Source organism: Scyliorhinus torazame, chromosome 11 (genome assembly GCF_047496885.1).
Source record: "Scyliorhinus torazame isolate Kashiwa2021f chromosome 11, sScyTor2.1, whole genome shotgun sequence".
Lineage (NCBI taxonomy): Eukaryota > Metazoa > Chordata > Chondrichthyes > Carcharhiniformes > Scyliorhinidae > Scyliorhinus > Scyliorhinus torazame.
The window spans coordinates 25,968,759-25,994,401 of NC_092717.1; the positions used below are offsets into that span (position 1 = coordinate 25,968,759).

A 25,643-nucleotide genomic window follows, 5' to 3' on the forward strand; every position below is an offset into this window, starting at 1 on the left:
ATGTGTTATTGTAAATAAATGTTATTTCTTTGTATCCTTGAAACTCGTGCTGGATTCTTCGTGGCCCTCACAAAAAGTACCCAATTAATTTTTTTCTAAATAAGGGGCAATTTATTGTGGCCAATCCACTTAGCCTGCACATCTTTCGGTTGTGGGGGCAAAACTCACACAAACACTGAGAGAATGTGCAAACTCCACAGGGACAATGACCCAGAGCTGGGATCGAACCTGGGACCTCGGCGCCATGAGGCAGCAGTGCGAACCACTGCACCACCGTGCTGCCCCTAATATTTTGAAAACTTTTATCAAATCTTCCCTTAGTCTTCTAAATTCCAGGGAGACAACCCATTTGTGTAATTGCTTCTCATATTTGAACCCCTGGTGTTCAGATTATTAAAGTCCAAACTACCAGCCTGCTGTGTGAAACAGCTCATCTCCTGGGTTTGGGATATCAGAGATTTTTACACTTAATTAACTGTCCTTGTGTCTCATTTTATACTGAGACAAAAAACATTTACCTTTACCCACAGTCATCCATTCTGGTAAATGTATGTTGCTCACAGACCCTTTCCCCTGCTCCCTATTGTCAGATACACAATCCCCTAAGGAGGCACGGTAGAGCAGTGGTTATTATTGCTGTCCCATGGCGCCGAGGACCCGGGTTTGATCCCGTCCCCGGGTCACTCCATGTGAAGCTTGCACATTCTCCCCATGTCTGCGTGTGTCTCACCCCCACAACCTAAAGATGTGCAGGATTGGTCATGCTAAATTGCCCCTTAATTGGAAAAAGAATTGGGTACACTAAATTTATTTTATAGAGATACAGAATCTCCAGTGGTCCTGGAATTTGTGCCAACTCCCAGTTGGCAAGTTGCTCCCCATGTTCTTAGACCGCAGGATCTCTTCCCCCATCCAGTGCTGCCACAATCTACAGCGACCTGCTCATGGTGACAGATTAATAATGCATTGCACAATAGACCCTAAAGCATCAATTTAAAAGCAGCGGCAGCAAATATCAGCAACCTTAAAACGCAAGGGAATCTCAGTACCACTAGAATCATAGAATCTCTACAGTGCAAAAGGAGGCCATTCGACTCATCGGGTCTACACCAAACACCACCAAAGGCAACCTTTGGACACTAAGGGGCAATTTAGCATAGCCAATCCACCTAATCAGCACAACTTTGGATTGTGGGAGGAAACGGGAGCACCCGGAGGAAACCCACACAGACACAGAGACAATGTGCAAACTTGACACAGTCAGCCAAGGTTGGAATTGAACCCGGGTCCCTAACATTGTGAGGCAGCAGTACTAACCACTGTGCTGCCCATCGTAGAATCTTTTAAAAAATCAAAGAGGACATGGCCAGCATAGGGTAGGGACCGGCAGAATTCAAGGAATTAGAGGGAAGCGTTTAATTATCATTTCTCTGAAGTATTCAGAGAATAATATCCTTCAGGTAAAGAAATAGGCTGAAGAATCTAAATAGCCTAAGAGTCTAAATAGCCTAAATGTATCAAAGGAGAAAAATAAACTAAACATGAGAAATCAATATTAAAATAATTTGCATCCTCAAGCAAGTTGTTGGACTGGAGTGAGAGTTTGATATATTCTGACAGGTAAGGGAGGGGCAGAGATATCTGGACAGTATCTCACCTCAGAAAAGCACAGATGCACAAAGAGGTAGTGCCACTGTTAGCAGGCTAGGAGGAATCGAAAGGAGGTAGAGAAAAAGGCAGACACTGATCCTATCGAACAGATATAATGTACTTGTGACGTTAGAATGCTAACCATGGCACCATTGAGGAGTTGGCAGTCCAAAGTTAGGGCTAAATATGGGAGGGCATAGCAGGAAGATTATAGTTACAGAGTATTCAATAATCAGGGAGAAGAGATTGCATACTCTGCTAACACAACAGAGGTTCAGAAGGTGTGTCACCCATCTGGTGCAAGGGTAAAGGATATGACGGAACAACTATAGAGGAACTTGAAAGGGGAGGTGGTAGATCCAGCTGTCACTAGTATCTGTCAAGATCAATGATACAAGGGAGTATCGGAACCTAGGAACTAAATCAACAAAACAAAGCCCCACTAATGGTAAACGTGGGATTACTAAAACCCGCTAATTGGCACAGGGGAAAGCAAATCAGGAGGTGACTGCATTACTCAAAGAATGAGATAGAAAGGAAAAGTTCTATCACATGGGACACAACACCAGTAATGGAACAGAAAGGGACTGTGCGACTGGGATGGACTCCTCCTGGATCAGAGTCTTGATAGAAAGGATGAACACAACTATGGATAAAACTTGAACTAAAAAGACTAGCTGTGTTTGATATACATAGGAACAGAGGTAGGCCATTCAACCCCTCAAGCCTGTCCCGCCATTCAATGAGATCATGGCTGAATAAGATAGGGCTGAAGCTAAAAGATTAAGGAGATGAGAGTATAAGTCAGACCAAGGTATGGGATAAGGGTAACAATAGTCAGAGAATAGATAAAGTTGTAGAACATAAGTATAAAATCTCTCTTTAAAAAATAAAGACAAATTAGAACAGAAATACGTACAACATTCAAAACAAAGTGGGGAAACCAGAGACAATAATTCATAGTGAGAAATCTGATGTTGGTAACCGAATAATGCCTAAGTAAAGAGGAGGACTAGTTAAATATTGTAGGCTAAAGCATAGGAAAGGATAATGAAGGTAGCTATACTAATTAGAGTTAGCATAATGGTGGTATCTTAAAGGGAGCCAAATAACATGACTTTGATGAATCCCACGAGGCATGGAGGTTCTCGTGAAGTCTGCTGGAGGGCTCTCCTGAGATTCTCTGGTCACATTGTGCTCTCACGTGAGCGCAACACGGCAAGAGAATCGCACCAGAAGTGTGGGCTAAACCGGTGAGAAACTCCCCAGGGTCCAAAAAAGTGACTAAATGTCATTAAATAATGGTGGGGAACCCCTGAAAAAACCACCACAAATTGAACTTAGAAATGTTTTGGCAGAATCGTGCACAATACTACTCAATACAGTGAATATAGTACTCTTCATTGGTATCTTTATTCCCACTTAAACAACAAGAGAACAATCAATTCAGCTCTCAATCCACCTCAAATACCAATGGCACAGAGGAATACTTGCCTTACAGAGTTATTCTTTGAGAAAGTGATCTCTTGACACTACTTTACGGAACAGATCTGACTCCAGTCAGACCTATTCAGAAACTCAAAAACTGTTTCAACTGGCTTTTTTCAGCTTCCCTCTGACCTTCAAGTCTGCACTGTAAATCTCTTTCAACTATCTAACAGTGAGAGCAGAACTGTTTCACTGCACACAGTTTCAGCCAGAATTGAACTGAAAATGCCTGATGCCTTAGCTCTACCCAGCCATGGCATAATCTCATCAAGCTGAAAACGAAATACCTTCCCAGGGAATCTCATTAATCAAAACAAAATTGCATTAGCCCAAGCTTTTTACAATGGTTAATTGTACCCCTGGCTCCCAAAAGCTTTATTGCTTTTTAACCTAAGAATCTTTTAAAATATGGTTTCAGCAGTCAAGCACACGCTAACCCAAGCTTTTAACCCTTACTGCACCAAATACCTATAAAACATTGGGCTAAATTCTGTTATTGGGACTATGTCCCCATGCCGTCGTCAGAACTGGACTTTCACGCCAGAAAAACTGGCGTGATAAGGCCACATATTCCTAGCCCTGCAGGGGGCTAGCAGGGACCCGGCATAAATCTAGCAGCTTTTGCTGCAGTTACGGGCCCCCGCACTTCTGGGTCGGAGGCCTGCATGCGCACGGCGGCGGCCTCCACCAGGCGGGCGGTTGGGATCGGACGCACGGCTGATCAGGGGGTCTATTTTTAGTGTCCAGCAGAGTAGAAGGCCCCCCCTGCCCTCCGAACGGCCCGCCCCGACCAGGGCAGCGACCGCACCCGCCACGCTAGTATCCCAGCCGGCAGGACCATGACATCCACACCGTCGGGACTTCAGCCGATCGGGGGCCGAGAATGGCGGGGCGGGCCTCCCCCAATGGCGTCAGGTAGGTGCTTTGCGGTGCGGTGTACCACTTTTCGGGGCCCGGAGAATCGGGGAACCAGTGCCGGTCACGATTTTGTGCATCAAAATAGATTCTCCACCCCGGCGCCGGCCGCAATTTCAGCGCGGGGTACGGAGAATCCAGCCCAATATATCTGAAATTCCGACATTAATCACACCAGCAACAGGTGGAAATGTGCCTAGTAACAACAGTAAAATTAATGCAGCAACCATGGTGGGGTCCGATGTGGAGGGTGGAAGTGTAGGCTTGGGTGGGGTGCACTTTCCAAGGGCCAAATGGCCTCCTTCTGCACTGTAAATTCTATGATCTGCCCAGAAACAAGTGTCATGGGTCCGCCCAGCAACAGATATAAACCTGTCCAGTGATAGTAGTAGCCAGCATTCAAAAGCTGTGATTTTAAAAGTAATAAGATGCAAGTGTCTAGACAAATGATATATAGCTGCCAGTATCCTCAGAAGCAGAGAGGCAGTTTACACCTAACAGCCAGGGAGGCCCATTTCCAATCTAACAGCCAGGAGGAGCCTAGGCTAGCATCTAGGTCTTAAAGGCAGTTTAAATATCTTGACTATCCACACGGTATTGCGCGGTCACTGTAATGTCTGGTAACTTATGGGGTATGATTCAGCAACCCCATTGTGCCCAGCATGGAACTGGGAGCAATGGGTGAATGGCACGAGAATACAAAATCGGGCTTGGCGCCGGGCCGATCATGAGTCACCTGACTTTCTCCGCCCAGCAAGATCTGCATATTTAAATAAGCCTGATGGTTCATTTAAATACCTGGACATGGATTCACCTAGCGCCCAGGACTCATGGGCCGCACCAGTGAGAGCTCGCCACGGCACGGTTTAGTACTAGCCCACACAACCGTGGACCAGGCATGTAACAATGCCACGGGGAGGGGGGGGGGGGGGGTCCTGACGGGCCATTGGTTGGGGGCAGGGCTGTGTGGTACCCTGGCATTTCCCTTGAAAGCCTGGGCACTGCCAGGGTGCCCTGGTGCCAGGTCAGCATTGCCAGGGGTCAGGCCCAGGGTGGCCTTGTCCATGTGAGGGGGAAGTTCCCAGGGGCCTCAGACAGGTTCGGGGGTGGCCTGAAAGTGTGTGTGGGGGGGGGGGGGGGGGATGGTGGTGGTGGTGGGGGGGGGGGGGGGGGGGGCGGGAGGTGAAATGGGTGGGGCTGCCGATCTGCGAACAGCTGTGACAAGCAGATCCTGCCAGCAGGAACTCTCTCCAAATGCGGCCTTGGAGGGGAGAAACTCCTCGAGGCCAAAGAAATTAATAGTGGGGTGATTCTCAGCACTGCAGCCACTGAGAATCACCTGTCAAATGCACCCTAAAGTGGACTTTAAAGTATGCTGAATCACGCCCATAGATTTATTTAATTTGGAAGTTGTTTGGGAAAGCGTAAGTCTTGAGGTGTTCAGGGCAGTACATATATTTTGGAGCAAGGGGTTCATTCTTCCTAAACTGTGTGTGTTTAGTGATTTATATACTTAATGGTCTTGTAGCATTGCCTTCCTTTTCATGTGCATTTGGCTTTGATTTAATAAATAGTCCTTAATAATTGTTACTTGACGATTGGGCTCGTTATTCTCACTAGGACTTCACTTAACTCCTCTCTCACACCATTACAAAAAAAAAAAATTACACCCCTCGAACCAGTGTTCCAGGTTGAGATACCTTCGCAGATTCCACCAGCTTAGTTTGTGACACAGTTAAGAGAAATAAGAAGAGGGAAAAACCCATGTATTGGCAATCATAACATAATGAACTTTAAGATGGTGATTGTATTATGTATGTCTTTCTCAAAGAACAAAAATATGATTGGATAATAGCTAATTTTTAAGGGGATGAGAATGGAATAAGCAAAGATAAACTCAAAAAAAAAAATGGACATTATGCCAATGAAAAAAACAAGGGATAGTGCAGCCCATGCCAGGCTCAGGGTGACTTGTCATTCAGAGGTGGGGTGAGGGGATGTTTAAGGACTCCGTAAGTGGTAATTTGGGTCCAGTAGGGAGGTCCAGAGTCCGTGATTGGGGATTTGAAAGATGGGGGCAGCATTTAAAAACGGCACCCGTTCTGCAAATACTCTTCCTGCACTGGCGAGCTGAGCTTGTCAATGTAGGAAATGATGTAATGCAGCCTCGGTGAAGCATTCCTCGCGGAGGCCAAAGAAAAGATAAAGTGGCCATTAAATAACCGTGTCGCTCTTGGTGCCGTAAGTACCAAGAAATATCCTGCTAAACGCAACTGAAACAGGACCCTTTTCCTGTCCTGTTAAATCGCACCCTGGTTGTTGCTTAGCAACCAGGTGCCACTTTAAATTTAACCTTTTGAGTTTAGTTTTAAATTGGATCCAAGGCAGTTGGAACTAGGTAGCTGGAGAGGAAGCATCTCTCATGGAAAACTGGAGACTGAAGCCAAAGGGACAAAACAAACTGGAAATTGAACAAGGTACTCTTCACCAAAGTTAAAGGAAGGGGCAGAGAGAGGCTCACAGTTAAAAACAGAGCTGAAAGGTGCAGACCTGGTGAAGTTACCTCATGAGAAGCCAAATACTTGAAGCAATCCCAAGGTTGGTGATACTTTAAAATAGCCTGTGAAGCAGTGCTGTTCTGTAGGTGTGGCTGTGTACCCGAGAAATTGTGTGGAAGCTTAAAAGCACATGGCAATTCAAAACAGAGAAGTACTGAAAGGAAAGACTGAAAGTCTGGTAGTGGAGCTATGGTGAAGAGTACCTCTGAGAGAAAGCATTGTTTGGGAGAAGATTCTAAGATATGTCTTTTCAAGAGTGTAATTTGGAATCACTCGTGTGGAAGCCAGAGTTCCTGGGAGACCAGTTGGCTCATGAAGTGATAATCATCTGGGGGATTTGTTGAACAATCCACAGAAGTTGTATTGGGTGGCGTATGTCATTTGATTTGAGACTGGAGTGTGCCTGACCACAGTTCGCCTGTTGGTTTACGGGGACTGAGAACAATGTAGTATGCAATAAATTTTGTAACTTGTGTTAATCATTAAAAAAAACCTGTGTACGTTTGTGAAGACATAGGTGGGGTGAAAGAGTATAGTGTTATAGTTCCAATTTTTTCATGTTTAATAAATATTTTATTATTTTGCAATAAGCTAACTGGCAGCTGGCAGAACGGGGCAGCATGGTGACACAGTGGTTAGCACTGCTGACTCACAACTCCAGGGACCCGGGTTCAATTCTGGCCTCGGGTGACTGTCTGTGCGGAGTCTGCACATTCTCCCCGTGTCTGCGTAGGTTTACTCCGGGTGCTCCGGTTTCTTCCCACAGTCCAAAGATGTGCAGGTTAGGTGGATTGGCCATGCGAAATTGCCCCTTAGTGTCCAACGGGTTGGGTAACTGGATTTACGGGGATAGGGTGGAGGCGTGGGCTTAAGTAGGGTGTTCTTTGCAAGGACTGGTTCAGACTCAATGAGCCAAATGGCCTCCTTCTGCACTGTAAATTCTATGAACTGGCAGTCCTGTGACTGTTCATCCTCATTTCTGAAAAAAAAAGTAAAAGTTTCTCAGTGGGATTCTCCGTTGACTGGATCCTCCGCTGCGCCGGCAGCACACCCATATCGCGGGTTCCCCGACGCCGTGGGCTGGCCACAATGGAAAACCCCATTGGCCGGCTGCCAGAACAGAGGATCCCGCTGCCGGCAGGGATGCACCGGAAAATGGGGCTGGCAGGACGAAGAATCCCGCCCACGGTCTATTGAGCCAATTCTCCATTCTGGGACCTTCCTGTCCAGTAGTAACATCAGCTGGGATTGTAACAGAAGTTACAACCATCTGGTGTGTACTGGACCTCTCTACCCCAGAAAAGAGAAGTCAGAAGACTAACTAGATAGAGTGCTTTAAAATTCTGGAAGGTTTAGGAACATGGAAATATTAATAGGGTCGACATACAGAAGATGGTTCTACCAGTGGAGGAGTCTAAAACTAAGGATCATAAATATGAGCAAGTCACTAATAAATCCAACAAGAATTCAAGAGAATCTTCTTTACCCAAAGAATGGTTAGATATGGAATTTGCTGCCATATGGAGATGTTTAGGCAAATAACATAGATATATTTAAAGGAAAGCTAGATATGTACATGATGGAGAAAGGAATAGAAAAACGTTGATAGCGAGTCGAAGTAGGATGGGAGGAAGCTTGTGGAGACCAGTTGGGCCAAATAACCTGTTTTTGTGCTGTACATTGGATGTAAAATACCAGAACAACAATACTTTAGATTGTCCATTAGAAATACCATAAAAGATATATCTAGAATATATTCGAATCATGCATTATAGATGTACAAGTATAAATAACAGCTACATCCACCCAAGGAAATAGTCTCTGAACATCCACTCTATCTATCCCCCTCATCATCTTATAAACCTCTATTAAGTCGCCTCTCATCCTCCTTCGCTCCAATGAGAAAAGCCCGAGCTCCCTCAACCTCTCCTCATAAGACCTACCCTCCAAACCAGGCAGCATCCTGATAAATCTCCTTTGCACCCTTTCCAATGCTTCCACATCCTTCCCATAATGAGGTGACCAGAACTGCACACAATATTCCAAATGTGGTCTCACCAGGGTCCTGTACAATTGCAGCATAACCCCACGGCTCTTAAACTCAAGCCCCCTGTTAATAAACGCTAACACACTATCGGCCTTCTTCACGGCTCTATCCACTTGAGTGAAACCTTCAGAGATCTGTGGACATGAACCCCAAGATCTCTCTGTTCCTTCACATTCCTCAGAACCCTGCCGTTGACCCTGTAATCTGCATTCAAATTTGTCCTATCAAAATGAATCACCTTGCACTTATCAGGGTTAAACTCCATCTGCCATTTTGCGGCCCAGCTCTGCATCCTATCAATGTCTTTTTGCAGCCTACAACAACCCTCCACCTCATCCACTACTCCACCAATCTTGGTGTCATCAGCAAATTTACTGACCCACCCTTCAGCCCCCTCCTCCAAGTCATTTATAAAAATCACAAATAGCAGAGGACCCAGCACTGATCCCTGTGGTACACCGCTGGTAACTGGTCTCCAGTCTGAAAATTGTCCATCCACCACCACCCTCTGTCTTCTACGTGATAGCCAGTTACTTATCCAATTGGCCAAATTTCCCTCTATCCCACAACTCCTTACTTTCTTCATGAGCCGACCATGGGGCACCTTATCAAACGCCTTACTGAAATCCATGTATACGACATCAACTGCTCTAGCTTCATCTACACACTTAGTTACCTCCTCAAAGAATTCAATCAAATTTGTGAGGCAAGACTTCACAAATCCGTGTTGACTATCCCGGATTAAGCTGCATCTTTCCAAATGGTCATTAATCCTATCCCTGGCTTCCGGTTGCGGCTATGCCTAGGTAGGTCGCACGTTCGGCAGCTCCCGCCGGGAACGGACTTTGGGGCTCTCCAGAGGGGCCCCAACGGCAATTGTTCGACAGCTTCCAGCATTGGAAGGTGACAGCAAGGTCCCCCCAACATTATATGGATTGGACCAAGAGTGGAGCGGTTAAAAAAAGTGATCCTGGGGCAGCGAAAAGTGCGAGGGAGGAAAAGCAAGATGGCGGCGGGTGGAGACCAAGCAGCCTGGTCGCAGGAGCAGCAGGAGTTTCTTAAACGCTGCTTTGAGGAGCTGAAGACAGAAATGCTGGCGCCAATGAAGGCGGCGATTGAGAAGCTTGTGGAGACCCAGAAGGCCCAAGGGGCGGCGATCCGGGAGGTGCGGAAAAAACCTCGGAGAACAAGGATGAGATCTTGGGCCTGGCGGTGAAGGTGGAGGTGCACGAGGCGCTGCACAAGAGGTGGGCGGAAAAATTCGAGGACCTGGAGAATAGGTCGAGGAGGAAGAATCTTCGGATTCTGGGTCTCCCTGAAGGAGTGGAGGAGCCCGATGCCGGGGCATACATGAGCACGATGCTCAATTCGCTGATGGGCGTGGGAGCTTTGCCGAAGCCCATGGAGCTGGATGGGGCTCATCGGGTCCTGGCAAGGAGACCCAAAGCCAACGAGCTGCCAAGGGCTGTAGTGGTGAGGTTCCACCGCTTTATGGACAGAGAGTGTGTCCTGAGTTGGGCCAAAAAAGAGCGGAGCAGCAGGTGGGAGAACACAGAGATCCGAATTTACCAGGACTGGAGTGCGGAGGTAGCTAAGAAGAGAGCTGGTTTCAATCGGGCTAAGGCGATGCTCCATCGGAAGGGGGTGAAGTTCGGAATGCTGCAGCCAGCGCGATTGTGGGTCACGTTCCAAGATCGGCACCACTATTTTGAAACGCCTGATAAGGCATGGAACTTTAAACAGACTGAAAAGTTGGACTCAAATTGAGGGTTTGTAGTGGATAGATGTTTGCTGTGTTCACTGTGTTTATTACGTTTGGGGAATATTCTCTTGGTTTGAGTGCTGGGTGGGGATGGGTGAATGGATTTGATGTGGGGGCTGTGGGAGAGTGTGGGCGTCGGTGTTGGAGGGGCAGGCCCCCACGGAGGAAGAAGGGGAATGGAGGCCCAGGGATGGGGAGTTGGGGTAAGGTCACAAAAAGGAGCTGCGCCAGAGGGGGCGGGGCCGGCTCAAGAAAGCGTGGGCTTTTTCCCGTGTTAGGGAAGGATGGGGGTGGGGGGGGGGGAAGAGGGCGGAGCTGGAGAGGAGCGCACACTGACTGCCAAGGGGAGGGGGGATTCTCACACTGGGGAGTCGATGGAATGGCGGGAGAGGCCGGGTCACTTACGGGAGTGTCATGGGGGGAGCAAAATGGCTAGATGTGGATCTAGCGGGGGGAGGGGGGGGGGGGGAAACAGGGATGCTGCTGCATTGGCCAAAGGGGAGCTGGAAGTAGGAGAGGTAGTCGGGGCGGGGGCCCGCCGCCTGGGGGACTGGAGGGTGCGTGAGGCGCGGGCACGTGGCTGGCCTAGAAAAGGAGATGGCTAATCGTCAGGGGGGGTGGGGGGGGGGGGGCGAGTAGCCCCCCAATCCGGCTGATAACTTGGAATGTGAGGGGCCTGAACGGGCCGGTCAAGAGGGCCTGGGTGTTCGTGCACTTAAAGGGACTGAAGGCAGACGTGGTTATGCTCCAGGAGACACATCTGAAGGTGACAGATCAGGTTAGGCTGAGAAAGGGATGGGTAGGGCATGTCTTTCATTCAGGGCTGGATGCGAAGAACAGAAGGGTTGCAATACTGGTGGGGAAGCGGGTGTCGTTTGAGGCACTGAATATTGTAGTGGATAATGGAGGTCGATATGTGATGGTGAGCGGTAGGTTGCAGGGGGTGCGGGTGGTACTGATGAACTTATATGCCCCGAATTGGGATGATGCCGGATTTATGAAACGCATGCTGGGTCGGATTCCTGATCTGGAGGTAGGAAGCTTGATAATGGGGGGGGGGGGGGGGGGGGGGGACTTCAACACGGTGCTGGATCCAGCACTGGACCGTTCTAGGTCCAGGACGGGTAAGAGGCCGGCTGCGGCCAAGGTGCTCAGGGGGTTTATGGACCAGATGGGGGTAGTGGATCCATGGAGGTTTATCAGGCTGCTGGCCAGGGAATTTTCCTTCTTTTCCCACGACCATAGAGCCTACTCCCGGATAGATTTTTTCATTTTGAGTAGGGCGCTAATCCCGAAAGTGGAGGGAACGGAATATTCGGCCATAGCCATTTCGGACCATGCCCCGCATTGGGTGGAGCTGGAGTTGGGGGAGGCGAGGGACCAGCGCCCGCTGTGGCACCTTGATGTAGGACTATTGGCAGATGAGGGGGGGTGCGGGGGTGCATTGAAAGATATTTGGAGGCCAACGACAACGGGGAGGTGCAGGTGGGGGTGGTCTGGGAGGCGCTGAAGGCGGTGGTCAGGGGAGAGCTAATCTCCATTAGGGCCCACAGGGAGAAGAGGGAGGGGAGGGAGAGGGAGAGGTTGGTGGGGGAGATTTTAAGGGTGGACAGGAGGTTTGCAGAGGCCCTCGAGGAGGGTCTACTCAGGGAGCGACGGAACCTCCAGATGGAGTTCGACCTGTTGACCACTGGGAAAGCAGAGGCACAGTGGAGGAAAGCGCAGGGGGCAACGTATGAGTATGGGGAGAAGGCGAGTCGGATGCTGGCACATCAGCTTCGTAAGAGGGAGGCAGCGAGGGAGATTGGTGGAGTTAAGGATAGAGGGGGAATACGGTGCGGAGTGCGTTGAGAATAAACAAGATATTTAGGGACTTCTATGGGGATCTGTACAGGTCTGAGCCCCCAGCGGGGGAGGAGGGGATGCGACGATTCCTGGATCAGCTGAGGTTCCCGAGGGTGGAGGAGGAGGAGGTGGCTGGCTTGGGGGCGCCGATTGGGCTGGAGGAGCTGGTTAAAGGATTGGGGAGCATGCAGGCGGGGAAGGCCCTGGGGCCGGATGGGTTCCCGGTTGAATTCTACAGGAAATACGTGGACCTGCTGGGCCCGTTGCTAGTGAGGACTTTCAATAAGGCGAGGGAGGGGGGGACCTTGACCCCGACAATGTCTAGGGCGCTGATTTCTTTGATCCTGAAGCGGGACAAGGATCCACTGCAATGTGGGTTGTATAGACCGATCTCGCTCCTCAATGTTGATGCTAAGTTGCTGGCGAAGCTGCTGGCTACGAGAATTGAGGACTATGTCCCGGGGGTGATTCATGAGGACCAGACAGGATTTGTGAAGGGTAGGCAATTAAATACAAATGTGCGGAGGCTCCTCAATGTGATTATGATGCCCCCGTTGGAGGGGGAAGCAGAGGTAGTGGCAGCTATGGACGCGGAGAAGGCCTTTGACCGGATGGAGTGGGAGTATCTTTGGGAAGTGTTGCGGAGGTTTGGGTTCGGGGAAGGGTTCATCAGTTGGGTCAGGCTGCTATATAGAGCCCCGGTGGCGAGTGTGACTACGAATCGGCGGAGGTCGGAGTACTTTCGGCTGGACCGGGGGACGAGGCAGGGGTGCCCCCTATCCCCCTTGTTGTTTGCACTGGCAATTGAGCCTCTGGCCATGGCACTGAGGGAGTCCAGGAAATGGAAGGGACTGGTCCGGGGGGGGGGGGAAGAGGAACACGGGGTGTCGTTGTATGCTGACGACCTGTTGCTGTATGTGGCAGATCCAGTGGAGGGGATGGCGGAGGTCATGCGGATCCTAAGGGAGTTTGGGGACTTTTTGGGGTATAAACTCAACGTAGGGAAGAGTGAGCTCTTTGTGGTGCATTCAGGAGACCAGGGAAGGGGGATAGACGAGCTACCGCTGAAGAGAGCGGAAATGAGCTTTAGGTATCTAGGGATCCAAGTAGCTAGGAGTTGGGGGGCTGTGCACAGGCTCAATTTGACGCGGTTGGTGGAGCAGATGGAGGAGGATTTTAAAAGATGGGATATGCTGCCACTCTCACTAGCGGGTAGGTTGCAGTCAGTCAAAATGACGGTCCTCCCGAGGTTTCTCTTTATGTTCCAGTGCCTTCCCATTATGATCCCCAAGGCCTTTTTCAAACGGGTAAGTAGGAACATCATGGGTTTTGTGTGGGCGAATAAGACCCCGAGGGTGAAGAGTGTGTTGGGGCTGGCGCTGCCGAATTTGTGCGGCTATTATTGGGCAGCCAATGTGACGATGATCCGTAAGTGGGTAATGGAGGGAGAGGGGGGGCGTGGAAGAGGTTAGAGATGGTGTCCTGTGTGGGCACGAGCCTGAGGGCGCTGGTGACGGCACCGCTGTCGCTCTCGCCGACAAGGTACACCACGAGTCCGGTGGTGGCGGCGACACTGAAGATCTGGGGGCAGTGGAGGCGACACAGGGGCGAGGTGGGAGCCTCGGTTTGGTCACCGATTCGGGAGAATCATCGGTTCGTCCCGGGAAGGATGGATGGGGGGTTTCGGAGCTGGCATCGGGCAGGGATTAGAAGAATGGGGGACCTGTTCATCGATGGGACGTTTGCGAGCTTAGGGGCGCTGGAGGAGAAGTTTGGGCTACCCCCGAGAAACACTTTCAGGTACATGCAAGTGAGGGCGTTTGTGAGGCGGCAGGTGAGGGAATTCCCGCTGCTCCCAGCACAGGGGATTCAGGACAGGGTGATTTTGGGTGTATGGGTTGGAGAAGGCAAAGTTTTGGCGATTTACCAGGAGCTGAAGGAAGAGGAGGAGGCTTCGGTGGAGGAGTTAAAGGGCAAGTGGGAGGAGGAGCTGGGGGAGGAGATAGATGAGGGTCTGTGGGCTGATGCCCTGAGTAGGGTTAATTCTTTCTCCTCTTGCGCCAAGCTCAGCCTAATACAGTTCAAAGTTACTCACAGAGCGCATATGACAGGGGCGAGGTTGTGTAGGTTCTTTGGGGTGGAGGACAGATGTGGGAGGTGTTCGGGAAGCCCGGCAAATCACGTCCATATGTTCTGGTCGTGCCCGGCACTGGATGGGTTTTGGAGGGGTTTTGCGAGGACTATGTCCAAGGTGGTGAAAGCCCGGGTCAAGCCGAGCTGGGGGTTGGCATTATTTGGGGTAACGGACGAGCCGGGAGTGCAGGAGGCGAAAGAGGCCGGTATTCTGGCCTTTGCGTCCCTGGTAGCCCGGCGGAGGATTTTGCTACTATGGAAAGATGCAAAGCCCCCTAGTGTGGAAGCTTGGATCAATGACATGGCAGGGTTCATCAAGCTGGAGAGGATAAAGTTTGCCTTGCGAGCGTCTGTGCAGGGGTTCCTCAGGCGGTGGCAACCGTTCCTAGACTATCTCGCGGAGCGTTAGGAGGAGGTCAGCAGCAGCAGCAGCCCAGGGCCGGGGGGGGGGGGGGTTCCCAATTGGTGTTTTAAATGCCATATGGGGGGTTATTGTATATGGGGGAAATCCAATGTATACTTTTTGATTGTTGTGTTCTTGTTTCTTTCTTTTTGTTGGGGGGGGGGGGGGGGGGGGGGCGGGGTTTGTTAAAAATTAATCCTATCCCTCAGGACCCTTTCCATTAACTTACCGACCGCTGAAGTAAGACTAACCGGCCTATAATTACCAGGGTCATTCCTATTCCCTTTCTTGAACAGAGGAACAACATTCACCACTCTCCAGTCCTCTGGCACTATCCCCGTGGACAGTGAGGACCCAAAGATCAAAGCTAAAGGCTCTGCAATCTCATCCCTTTCCTCCCAAAGAATCCGAGGATATATATATATTTTTACTTCTTATAATAAAATTTAAGAGTACCCAATTCTTTTTTTCAGGAGCAATTTAGCGTGGCCAATTCACCTACCCTGCATATCTTTTGGGTTGAGGGGGTAAGACGCACGCAAACATAGGGAGAATGTGCAAATTCCAGATGGACAGTGACCCAGGGCCGGGATCGAACCCGAGTCTCAGCGCTGTGAGGTAGCAGTGCTAACCACTGTGCCGCCCCGAGTACCATAATACTTTAGCAAAGAGGATCAAACCTAATTTGCAACTTCCGGTCACGGCGGGCGGGATGTGGCCGCACAATGGATGGCTCCCGTTCAGGAATGCCATTTTCAGGGCTTTCAGCCCGGTCCCAGGGTCCACGGAGGTGGCAAAAGTAGGAAGAATCAGTGAAGGCACAGTGAAGAAAAATGTCAAGGGTGAGCAAAACATCGTCCGTAAAGAAAACAGCTGAAGGTCCATCGGGGAGTGGAAAGGTCACCACGGGGTCACCCAAGGAAAATGGAGGCTGTAGCACCAGGTGAGGCCGCATTGCTTACGGCTGAAGAAATAACTAAGGTGATGGCTGCGGAATTCAAAAGGCAGTTTACAAGATACACGGAGACAATGAGGGAGGAGATGAGAGAGGTTTTGAGTGCGCTGGTGGAGGAGGCGGTTTCCCCGGTGATGACGGCGGTGGCGAGCGCAGTGGCGGAGGTGCGAGAGCAAGGGTAGGCGCTGAAGTAAGTGGAGGAGACGTTATTGCAGCACGGTGATCAACTTGCCTCGATGGGAAGGAGATGCGGAAGGTGATGGACATTAACAAGGATCTGCGAGGAAAAATGGAAGACCTGGAAAACAGATCCAGGCGACAGAATTTGAGGATTGTGGGGCTGCCCGAAGGAGTTGAAGTACCAAGGCCGATTGAGTATTTTGCCACGATGCTGGCAAAACTATTGGGGGAGGGGGAGGATCCCTCCCGATATGAACTGGATCGGGCTCATCGGTCGTGGAGGCTTGTACCAATGGCGAGTGAGCCGCCAAGGGTAATGACTCTGTGCTTCTGTAGGTACAGTGTGAAGGAGAAGGTCCTGAGCTGGGCCAAGCAGAAGCGGGTGGTGCAGTGGGCTGGAGCTGGTATACGTGTATACCAGGACTTTACGGTGGAGCTGGCGAGGAGGCAGGCTGCCTTCAACCGGGTGAAGAGGGCACTGTACATTAGCAAGGTGCAGTGCGGCATTGTATATCCAGTGAAGCTGAGGGTGACTTACAAGCTCAGGGACTTTTATTTTGGAACGGCGGAAGCAGCGGAGGAATTTGCGAAGGCAGAAGGACTGTGGCAGAACTGAAAAATTGAGAAATGGCCATGTGCCGATGTGACCTCATGACTGACTGTATTTTCTTCTTTTTTTTTGTTTCACTGCGTGCGGGTGTATGGGCTAAAGGAGCCAATGTTGTATATATTTGGACAAGGGAAGTGATGTGACTTTCACTCGAAATGAGGGCGCTTTGGTGTGTAGGTGGATATGCGGGGTTTGTGTGCTAAAAGGGGATTTCTGGGCTTTCCTAGGGCCGGGCAAGGGGGAAAGGGACCCGGGCGGGGGCCTCCACGCTGGCCAGTTTAAGCCGGCCAGTGAATGGGAGTGAGGTGGGGGGGAGGGGCTGCGGCCATCGGAGCCTGGCAGAACAGGGTCCGAGTGGTCTAGCTGGGGTGGAAAGTTGGGGGGGAAGGAACCGAGGTTGGAGGGAGGAGTTTTTCAAGAGGCAGTGGATGGGAGGAGTTGGGGGGGGGGGACAACTCTTGGGTATCATGTACGGTACTCTTTCAGAGGTTGGATGGCGTTGAATGTGGGGGGGGGGGGGGGGGGGGAGTGGACTCTTTAGGTCAATAGTGACCATGGGTGGTCCTGGACTCCTTGTTCTTTTTCTCTTTTGTTTTTTGTTTCCACCATGGGAGGGTTTGTTTTATTGGATGCATATATTGACAGGTGGGCCGTTTGGGGTGGTGGGAGGATGGGATCGTTGGTATTGTTAAGGGGATTGATTTTGTATTTGTTAGCGTTTACTGTTTGTGGGTGGGGTGTAAATTTTGAAGGAAAATGTGAAAATTGAAAATAAAAACATTTTTTTAAAAACATAATTTGCATTGATATGTTTTTCAGAATTATCTGCTAGCTGAAGGGCATTAACAAGTAGACACAGGCTTGCAATTTTCAATATTGTAACCTGCATATGCAAAACAGGATTTCAGAATTTAATGCTATTAATTGATTTTCACTTGAGAGATCCTTGCTCAGATGAAAGAATATTTTGTGTAATTGTAGCATCTTTATTTAAACCAAAAAGTTGAATATCATAATTTTTTACAAAAGAATTAGTTAGCTTTCCTCAATACAAGTGTCCTTCTAACAGCATATATGTTTGCTTGTTTTTTCAAATGACCTGAGAACAGACCAGAAGATTAATTTTTAAAAACCTTTTTGAATAATATCTTCCCAAAGAACATAAAATTTGTGCTTTTTTTCTTGAGATAGATTCACAAGTGCCAATTAAAATACCTGTGTTTTGTTTATACTAAGAATTTAAAATGAGCTTTTCTACAGAAATATTTAATTAAGCAGCAGTTTTTTTTATTATCTATTATAGTATAACAGAGGAAATACTATTTAGTTTCCAAAGAACTAATTTTAAAAATTGGCTCATTAATACTAGTGAAGTCTTGCTAATTTCTTTGAAAGGTTTTTCACTGAAGTAGGTTTTTCACTGAAGTAGTGCGCTATGCACCCAATTCCACATCCCAGCTTCCAGTCAATTAAAAACATAGATATTTACTGAATAGATGACCATTTGATTAAGCATGTCTTGTCAAATGTGCCAGATCTTTGCCATATCCATTTCCTGCCCTGATCTCAACCATATTTTACTCTGCTTTAAATATTTACCCACTTTCTCCTTAAAAAGAAGAATTATTGTCTGCCTCAACTCCACCATGTGTCAAAGAATTCCATGTTCCAATAATTCTCTCCATACAGAAATCCTCCTACATCCTCACTCTCAGAAATAATTGTAAAGTGATAACCTCTCATAAATTACTCTCTAATCAAAGAAAATAATATTTCCTTATTCGTTCTATCACAGCCCTTTATAATTGTAACTACCTTGATTAAATCTCCTCTGTTCCAGTGAAAATTATCCCAATATATGAAATCTCCTTATAACCACAGTTTCATCTTAGTGAATAGTTTTAATGTCCTTCTGTAATGGAATAACCCAAACTGTACCAATACTCTATGGCCTAACCATTTCCTTGTACACGTGTTCTTATCTCTTTCCTTTTGTATTCTATGCCTGTATTTATAAAGCCATAAATTGGCATTAGTCTCTGTGATTTTATCCATCTGTAATTTCAAGGAATTATGTTTATGAACATAGGTCTGTGTTCACTCATAGCGTTCAGTGTCTATTAGGTGTATGTTCCTTGTTTATCCGCCAGAATGTATTAACTCACACTGAGCATTAAATTGCAGCTGCCTCCGATCTATCCATGTCTTCCTGAAGTTATTTTTATAGTCCATCTCGGTGCTTGCCAAACCCCCTAATTTTACGTTCACAGCTAACTTAATTATATATTTGTTCTCTCTATGCCCAAATCCAAATCATACACACCACTTCCAGTTCTGAACAACACCCTAAACCTTAATTCGATTTTATGTCTTTCAGATAACTTTACTTTTAATTTGGGCATATTTTCTCTTATACAGTTTGCCTAAACTGTTGCAACAAGTCTTACAATTTCCCAGGCCAATGTATCTCTTCTTTAAAAATGTTATTTAAGTTTATTTATAGAAGATTATTTTTTATCGACTTGCTACTTTAGCCTTCTTAATTCTATTCTGAAATCTTGACTTTGTTCACTGCATGTCAGCCCGAGGTTTTTGGGGTGAAGTTGACCTATCCTCCATTCATTACAAAGGTTCAGTTCATTTCATTTTAAATTGACTACCCCCATATAATTCAGCCTCTCTCTAACCTTCAACACTAAAATCTCCATTCTCTTTGCTCTCCTTCCACAACCTAACCAGTCTTCCCTGCAGCCCCAACAACCACTCCGCTTTGCGAGGTTCCCTACAAGGTCTTACAGTCTCTCTGCTTCCATTTCCTGCTTATAGAACAAGCCCGCAACTAGTCCTCTGTCACAGCTCACCTCCCATATCCTCACCTCCCACTAACTTCACCCCAAAGAATTATCACCACCTCTATTCCCTCCCTTCACTTCAGTGTCCCAAACTACCCAACCCCAGCACAGCAGTGCAAACACCCAGCACCTGATCCAAAAATGAGCACATAATCTTCCTTCATTAGTTGCCTGAAAGGGTAGTAAATATTTCCACATTTTCTAAATATCTGAAAAGGAGGAATGTGCAGGGGTGTGGGGAGAGAATTAGGGAGTGGCAGTTATTTGAATTTCTCCTGAGGAGAGCCAGCAACAGACATGATGGGGCAAAAGGCTGCCTTCTGTGCTGTATCGTTTCTATGATTCTATGGATAAATATTGGCCAGGACACCAGAAGTTCTGTCCTATCTGTCATAATATTTGCTGACCTATTGCTCGGCCCCACTGTCCACGGGCCTATCGCCGGCCCAGCTGCTTATGGATCACACCCTCAGGACCACGTGCCAGACCTCGACCATGCTCCGGTATTTCGGCGGATGCAGCAACAGCGTGAGCAACAAAAGGCGACACATAATGCTCGGGTGACTGATCTTCCTGCCCTGGCGCCTGGAGATAATGTCCGCATACACCTTCCGGAGGGCGGCTGGTCGGTAACCGCTGAGGTTCTCCGACTGATAGCTCCCTGCTCGTTCCTGGTTCGTCTGCCTGATGGCTCTATTCACCGCCGCAATCGGCGTGCCCTTCATCTGGTTCCGCGCTCGCTACGTGATCCTGCACCGGTGCCATGCCCTCCTGTTGTCCCTGCAATGGACTTTGTTGACCTTCCGGACCTTCCTGCATCCTCCTCACTCGACCGTGGCCTGGCCCGTTCCTCAGCCGGTGGATCCTGACCCACCCTTGAGGCGATCAACCCGAATTCGTCGCCCACCTGAGAGACTTAATTTATGAACCTTTTCATATTGGGCTCACTGACTTGTTCTGACATACTGTTTCAGACTTTTTGCCATACTGTTTAAGATTTTGTTATTGTTTGTTAATAACATTGGTTTCGTTCTTGGTGTAACATAGTTTCTGCACTGGGCACCTTCCTGTGTATAATAGTATAGCCACATGTACATATTGTTGTAAATATTGCACACCCATGATTAGATGCACTCACTACACTTCTTTATTGATTATCATGTAGGCACATATTCTTTGCGAAAAGGGGGGATGTCATGATATTTAGATCAGCATATCATGGTGCAATCACACACACACACTGATGGACATGCAGTAGGACCAACCAACACACACACAACATCACAGCCAATCACCAGTGAGAGCACACGCATTATAAGAACAGGGGACACTACAGTTCCCGCTCATTCCAGCAGCAGCCAGCTCAGAGCACCGAGCTCAGAGCCTGCCACTCAGGCATTCACCATGTGCTGAGTGCCTCACCCAGATAGTGATAGGACAGGGTCCGCAGATTAGCTGGTAATGCACGTACCCAAGTTAGCAGTGTGCTGTTACAGTTGATTAGTTAATAAAATTGAGTTATACCATCTCCAGCCGTGTTGGATCGTTTGTACATCTGAACACCCAACATGACCTTCTCTGAATAGTGCCAGGGAATCTTTTACATTCACCTCAAAGGACAGACAGGCCTCAGATTAATGCTCCGGTTGAAAGACAGCACTTCCGACAGCGTAGTACTCCATCAGTACTACCTTGAAGTACTTGGAATATGTACTTCAAACTTTGCCTATGTACTTAATTCTGGAAAGCGACTTGAAACCACAACCGTCTGATTTAGAGGCTACAGTGCTACCACTGAACCAGGAATGTATCAATTTAGACAATTCTCCATAGGAACAACCTGAGCAGTGGCCTTGTAGAGTTTGGCTAGCCAAAACAGAATTCAGCATCATCTGCTGAGCTTGGCTGCATGTTTCCCTAGGTTACAGCAATGATTACACTTCAAACATATTGGCTGTAAAGCTATGAGGCATGAAAGGCACTATATAAATTCAAGTTTTTTCTTTTACCAGATAATTTTTAAATGAAGATATCAGAGCAGACCTCCATCTGCTCTATAGGCCATCTAAAAGCCATGAAAGGCCCATGCTGTAAGGAAGCTTCAAAGGAAAGGGATAAAATAACAACCAGGTTAGTCCCTGCCTGTGTATAAGATCAATATTTAATTGTGTTAAAAATTGAAACCATGAAATGCACCTGTTTACAAAAACCATGCAAGCTAATTCCTAAATTCTGAATGGCGGTAAATAGGCATATATTCGGCATATACTGCTCAACTTCAAAATGTTAGTGCTGCCATTGCCTCACAAAATTAAAAATAAATTCACCATCCATATTTGAATCCCTTATTGTTGGTTCAGCATCTGCAAGTTGCTATGCAACAAATATGGTTATCACATGAATGCTTTATGTTTCATTTTTTCAGAAATGCAAATTTGTTATGGAACACTCGCACCACCAATATTCAAATCTGAAATGTCAGGAGATGTCAGTATCTCTTTTTTAAACTGGTTATTTTTTGCAATCATTCTTCAGTATACCAGTATATACAAGAAAAACATGGAAACAGTATTGTACAAACACCATAAATTACAAATTACTATTGACGATATCAATGCACAAATGCTGAATGCGTTCATAGGATTATATTTTAAGAGGTTGACGATGAAATTAGTAACAACAATAGTTGTCAAAAGCAGTTTCTGCAGACAGTAGAGGTGACTTCTCAGATCTAAAAATTCTCAGCACCAACAATTCCCATATCTCCAAAGCTCCGATGCCAAACCATAACCTTAATTTCTCCATGACCGCACTCCTCCCTCCCAGCCCCCAAAACCACACCCAACTGCAGTGTCAACAATGTAATGCAGGATAGCTGCAGTGGGTGCCAATCCTTACTCCATATTTTCAGATCGCATGACCGTTTTAAATTTAGAATTTCAATATTCTAAATTAAAAATCTTCAGGAGATTAAAAAAAATACATTGACAAGTCCACCATGTAGCTAACCAGCACTCAGCTTGCAATGTGCCCCAGCACTCACATTGTCTCCACTTCTTCAAACATCTCTGGATTTCAAACACACCTGTCCTAGTTCTCACCTCTGTGAATAGAAAGCTAATCCTGCCATCCACATAAAACACGGTTCTGAATAATCTTCACGTGCACCACATTATGACAGTGACACCATTGATTGGTTTGCAATGCAAGTAAACAAACATCAACTGCTAACAATAATCCAGATTATGTTGGGATGGAATGTGCTAATAGTCTTACTGTGCATTAGCCCTTATGCAGCTCTCATGGTTTAGGCAGGATCAAGAACTTGAGGAGCCTTTACAATCTAATGGTCTGTGCTGCCCAGCTTACTGCATGCAATCTTCTAGCCATGAGGACTTCCAGGTTGTATTTCACAGTTTATGCATGTTATGATTGAAATTTCCAATCTTTATATTAGTATATAACTTACATTATGCTTTCCTGCTTTATGTATTCTGCAGTGCACATTATTGTCTGACCGAAAGATTAATTGCAAGTTGCAGTGATCAAAATCTAGCCTCTTATAAAATGGATCTGAAAGGTACAGTGGCCTTGCCTCCAACTATTTCCCTTTGCTAGGCTAGGAGCTGCCTTACCATTGTTTGCCATCTTCACATGGAGAGGGCAGCACGGTGGCGCAGTGGTTAGCACTGCCGCCTCACGGCGACGAGGTCATAGGTTCGATCTCGGCTCTGGGTTACTGAGCGTGTGGAGTTTGCACATTCTCCCCATGTTTCCGTGGGTTTCGCCCCCACAACCCAGAGATGTGCACGCTAGGTGGATTGGCTGTGCTAAATTGACTCTTAAATGGAAAAAATTAATTGGGTACTCTAAATTTATTTTTTTTAAATGAAGGGATTCACCTCGAGGTTGAAGAACACTGGGACCAGTCTGACGAGATATACGGGGAGGCCATCAAAAAAATCGGCACAAGGATGACCCCAGTGAGCTATCGACAGCAATCTGCCAGCTTTAGCCGTGGTGGCTGGTCAGAGACTGAGCTTAATGGGGCGTGATAGGCTCCAGGAAATCCAAGAAGCGGACACACTCAAGATCATCAGCAAGTACCAAGATTCTGGAAGAACAGGGGAAAATGAAAGGCTTTTGACAAAGCTTTGACAAAGAGTCATTGGACTCAAAACGTTAGCTCTTTTCTCTCCCTACAGATGCTGCCAGACTTGCTGAGATTTTCCAGCATTTTCTCTTTCGAAAATAAAAGGAGTCAAGGTGAGAATGCATGTGAACCCGGAAAAAGATTTTTCAGGGCTAGACCTGTGCCCTATGTGTTATTAGAGAAGACTGAAACAGAGTTAAAAAAGCTGGAAGGTCTAGGCGTCATTCAATCGGTACAATTTGCAGAGTGGGCAGCACCCATTTTTCCAGTCGTGAAAACAGATAAAACCATTCACACCTGCGTGGATTTCAAGCTGACGGTAAACCAGGTCACAAAGCTGGACAAGTATCCCATGCCCAAAATTAAAGATCTATATGAGAAACTGGTTAGAGGTCAAATGTTCATGTGTCATAGAACAGTACAGCACAGAACAGGTCCTTCAGCCCTCGATGTTGTGCTGAGCTTTGTCCAAAACCAAGATCAAGCTATCCCACTCCCTGTCATTCTGGTGTGCTCCATGTGCCAATCCAATAACCGCTTGAAAGTTCCTAAAGTGTCCGACTCCACTATCACAGCACGCAGTCCATTCCACACCCTAACCACTCTCTGAGTAAAGAACCCACCTCGGACATCCCTCCTATATCTCCCACCCCGAACCTTATCATTATGCCCCCTTGTAACAGCTACATCCACCCAAGGAAATAGTCTCTGAACGTCCACTCTATCCCCCTCATCATCTTATAAACCTCTACTAAGTCGCCTCTCATCCTCCTTCGCTCCAATGAGAAAAGCCCTAGCTCCCTCAACCTTTCCTCATAAGACCTACCCTCCAATCCAGGCAGCATCCTGGTAAATCTCCTTTGCACCCTTTCCAATGTTTCCACATTCTTCCTATAATGAGGTGACCCAAACTGCAAACAATACTCCAAATGTGGTCTCACCAGGGTCCTGTACAGTTGCAGCATAACCCCACGGCTCTTAAACTCAAGCCCCCTGTTAATAGACACTAACAGACTATAGGCCTTCTTCACGGCTCTATCCACTTGAGTGGCAACCTTCAGAGATCTGTGGACATGAACCCCAAGATCTCTCTGTTCCTCCACATTCCTCAGAACCCTGCCGTTGACCCTGTAATCCGCATTCAAATTTGTCCGACCAAAATGAATCACCTCGCACTTATCAGGGTTAAACTCCATCTGCCATTTTTCGGCCCAGCTCTGCATCCTATCAATATCTCTTTGCAGCCTACAACAGCCCTCCACCTCATCTACTACTCCACCAATCTTGGTGTCATCAGCAAATTTACTGACCCATCCTTCAGCCCCCTCCTCCAAGTCATTTATAAAAATCACAAATAGCAGAGGACCCAGCACTGATCCCCGTGGTACACCGCTGGTAACTGGTCTCCAGTCTGAAAATTTTCCATCCTGTCTTCTATGTGATAGCCAGTTACTTATCCAATTGGCCAAATTTCCCTCTATCCCACACCTCCTTACTTTCTTCATGAGCCGACCATGGGGAACCTTATCAAACGCCTTACTGAAATCCATATATATGACATCAACTGCTCTACCATCATCTACACACTCAGTTACCTCCTCAAAGAATTCAATCAAATTTGTGAGGCAAGATTTACCCTTCACAAATCCGTGTTGACTATCCCGGATTAAGCTGCATCTTTCCAAATGGTCATTAATCCTATCCCTCAGGACCTTTTCCATTAACTTGCCGACCACCGAAGTAAGACTAACCGGCCTATAATTACTAGGGTCATTCCTATTCCCTTTCTTGAACAGAGGAACAACATTCGCCACTCTCCAGTCCTCTGGCACTATCCCCGTGGACAGTGAGGACCCAAAGATCAAAGCCAAAGGCTCTGCAATCTCATCCCTTGCGTTCCAAAGAATCCTAGGATATATCCCATCTGGCCCAGGGGACTTGTCGACCCTCAGGTTTTTCAAAATTGCTAATACATCTTCCCTCAGAACATCTACCTCCTCCAGCCTACCCTATCACACTCTCAACCTCAAAAATATAGCCCCTCTCCTCGGTGAACACTGAAGAAAAGTATTCATTCAATGCCTCTCCTATC

The 25,643-nt window shown here is 47.4% G+C and overlaps 1 protein-coding gene and 1 long non-coding RNA gene across 12 annotated transcripts in view; one reads left to right on the forward strand and one right to left on the reverse strand.

The window, feature by feature from the left end:
• fam49bb (family with sequence similarity 49 member Bb) overlaps positions 1-25,643 on the reverse strand; it is a 275,748-nt gene that overhangs the window by 220,722 nt on the left and 29,383 nt on the right. The window lies entirely within an intron of this gene.
• LOC140385182 (uncharacterized) overlaps positions 1-25,643 on the forward strand; it is a 115,140-nt gene that overhangs the window by 7,801 nt on the left and 81,696 nt on the right. For 2 of the 3 annotated variants that reach the window (XR_011933305.1, XR_011933304.1), the window contains exon 2: positions 21,411-21,528. This is a non-coding gene — a long non-coding RNA (uncharacterized lncRNA). Of the gene's footprint in view, positions 1-21,410; positions 21,529-22,726; positions 22,801-25,643 lie in introns of those variants that run through there. The other variant, XR_011933306.1, reaches the window with a different exon arrangement.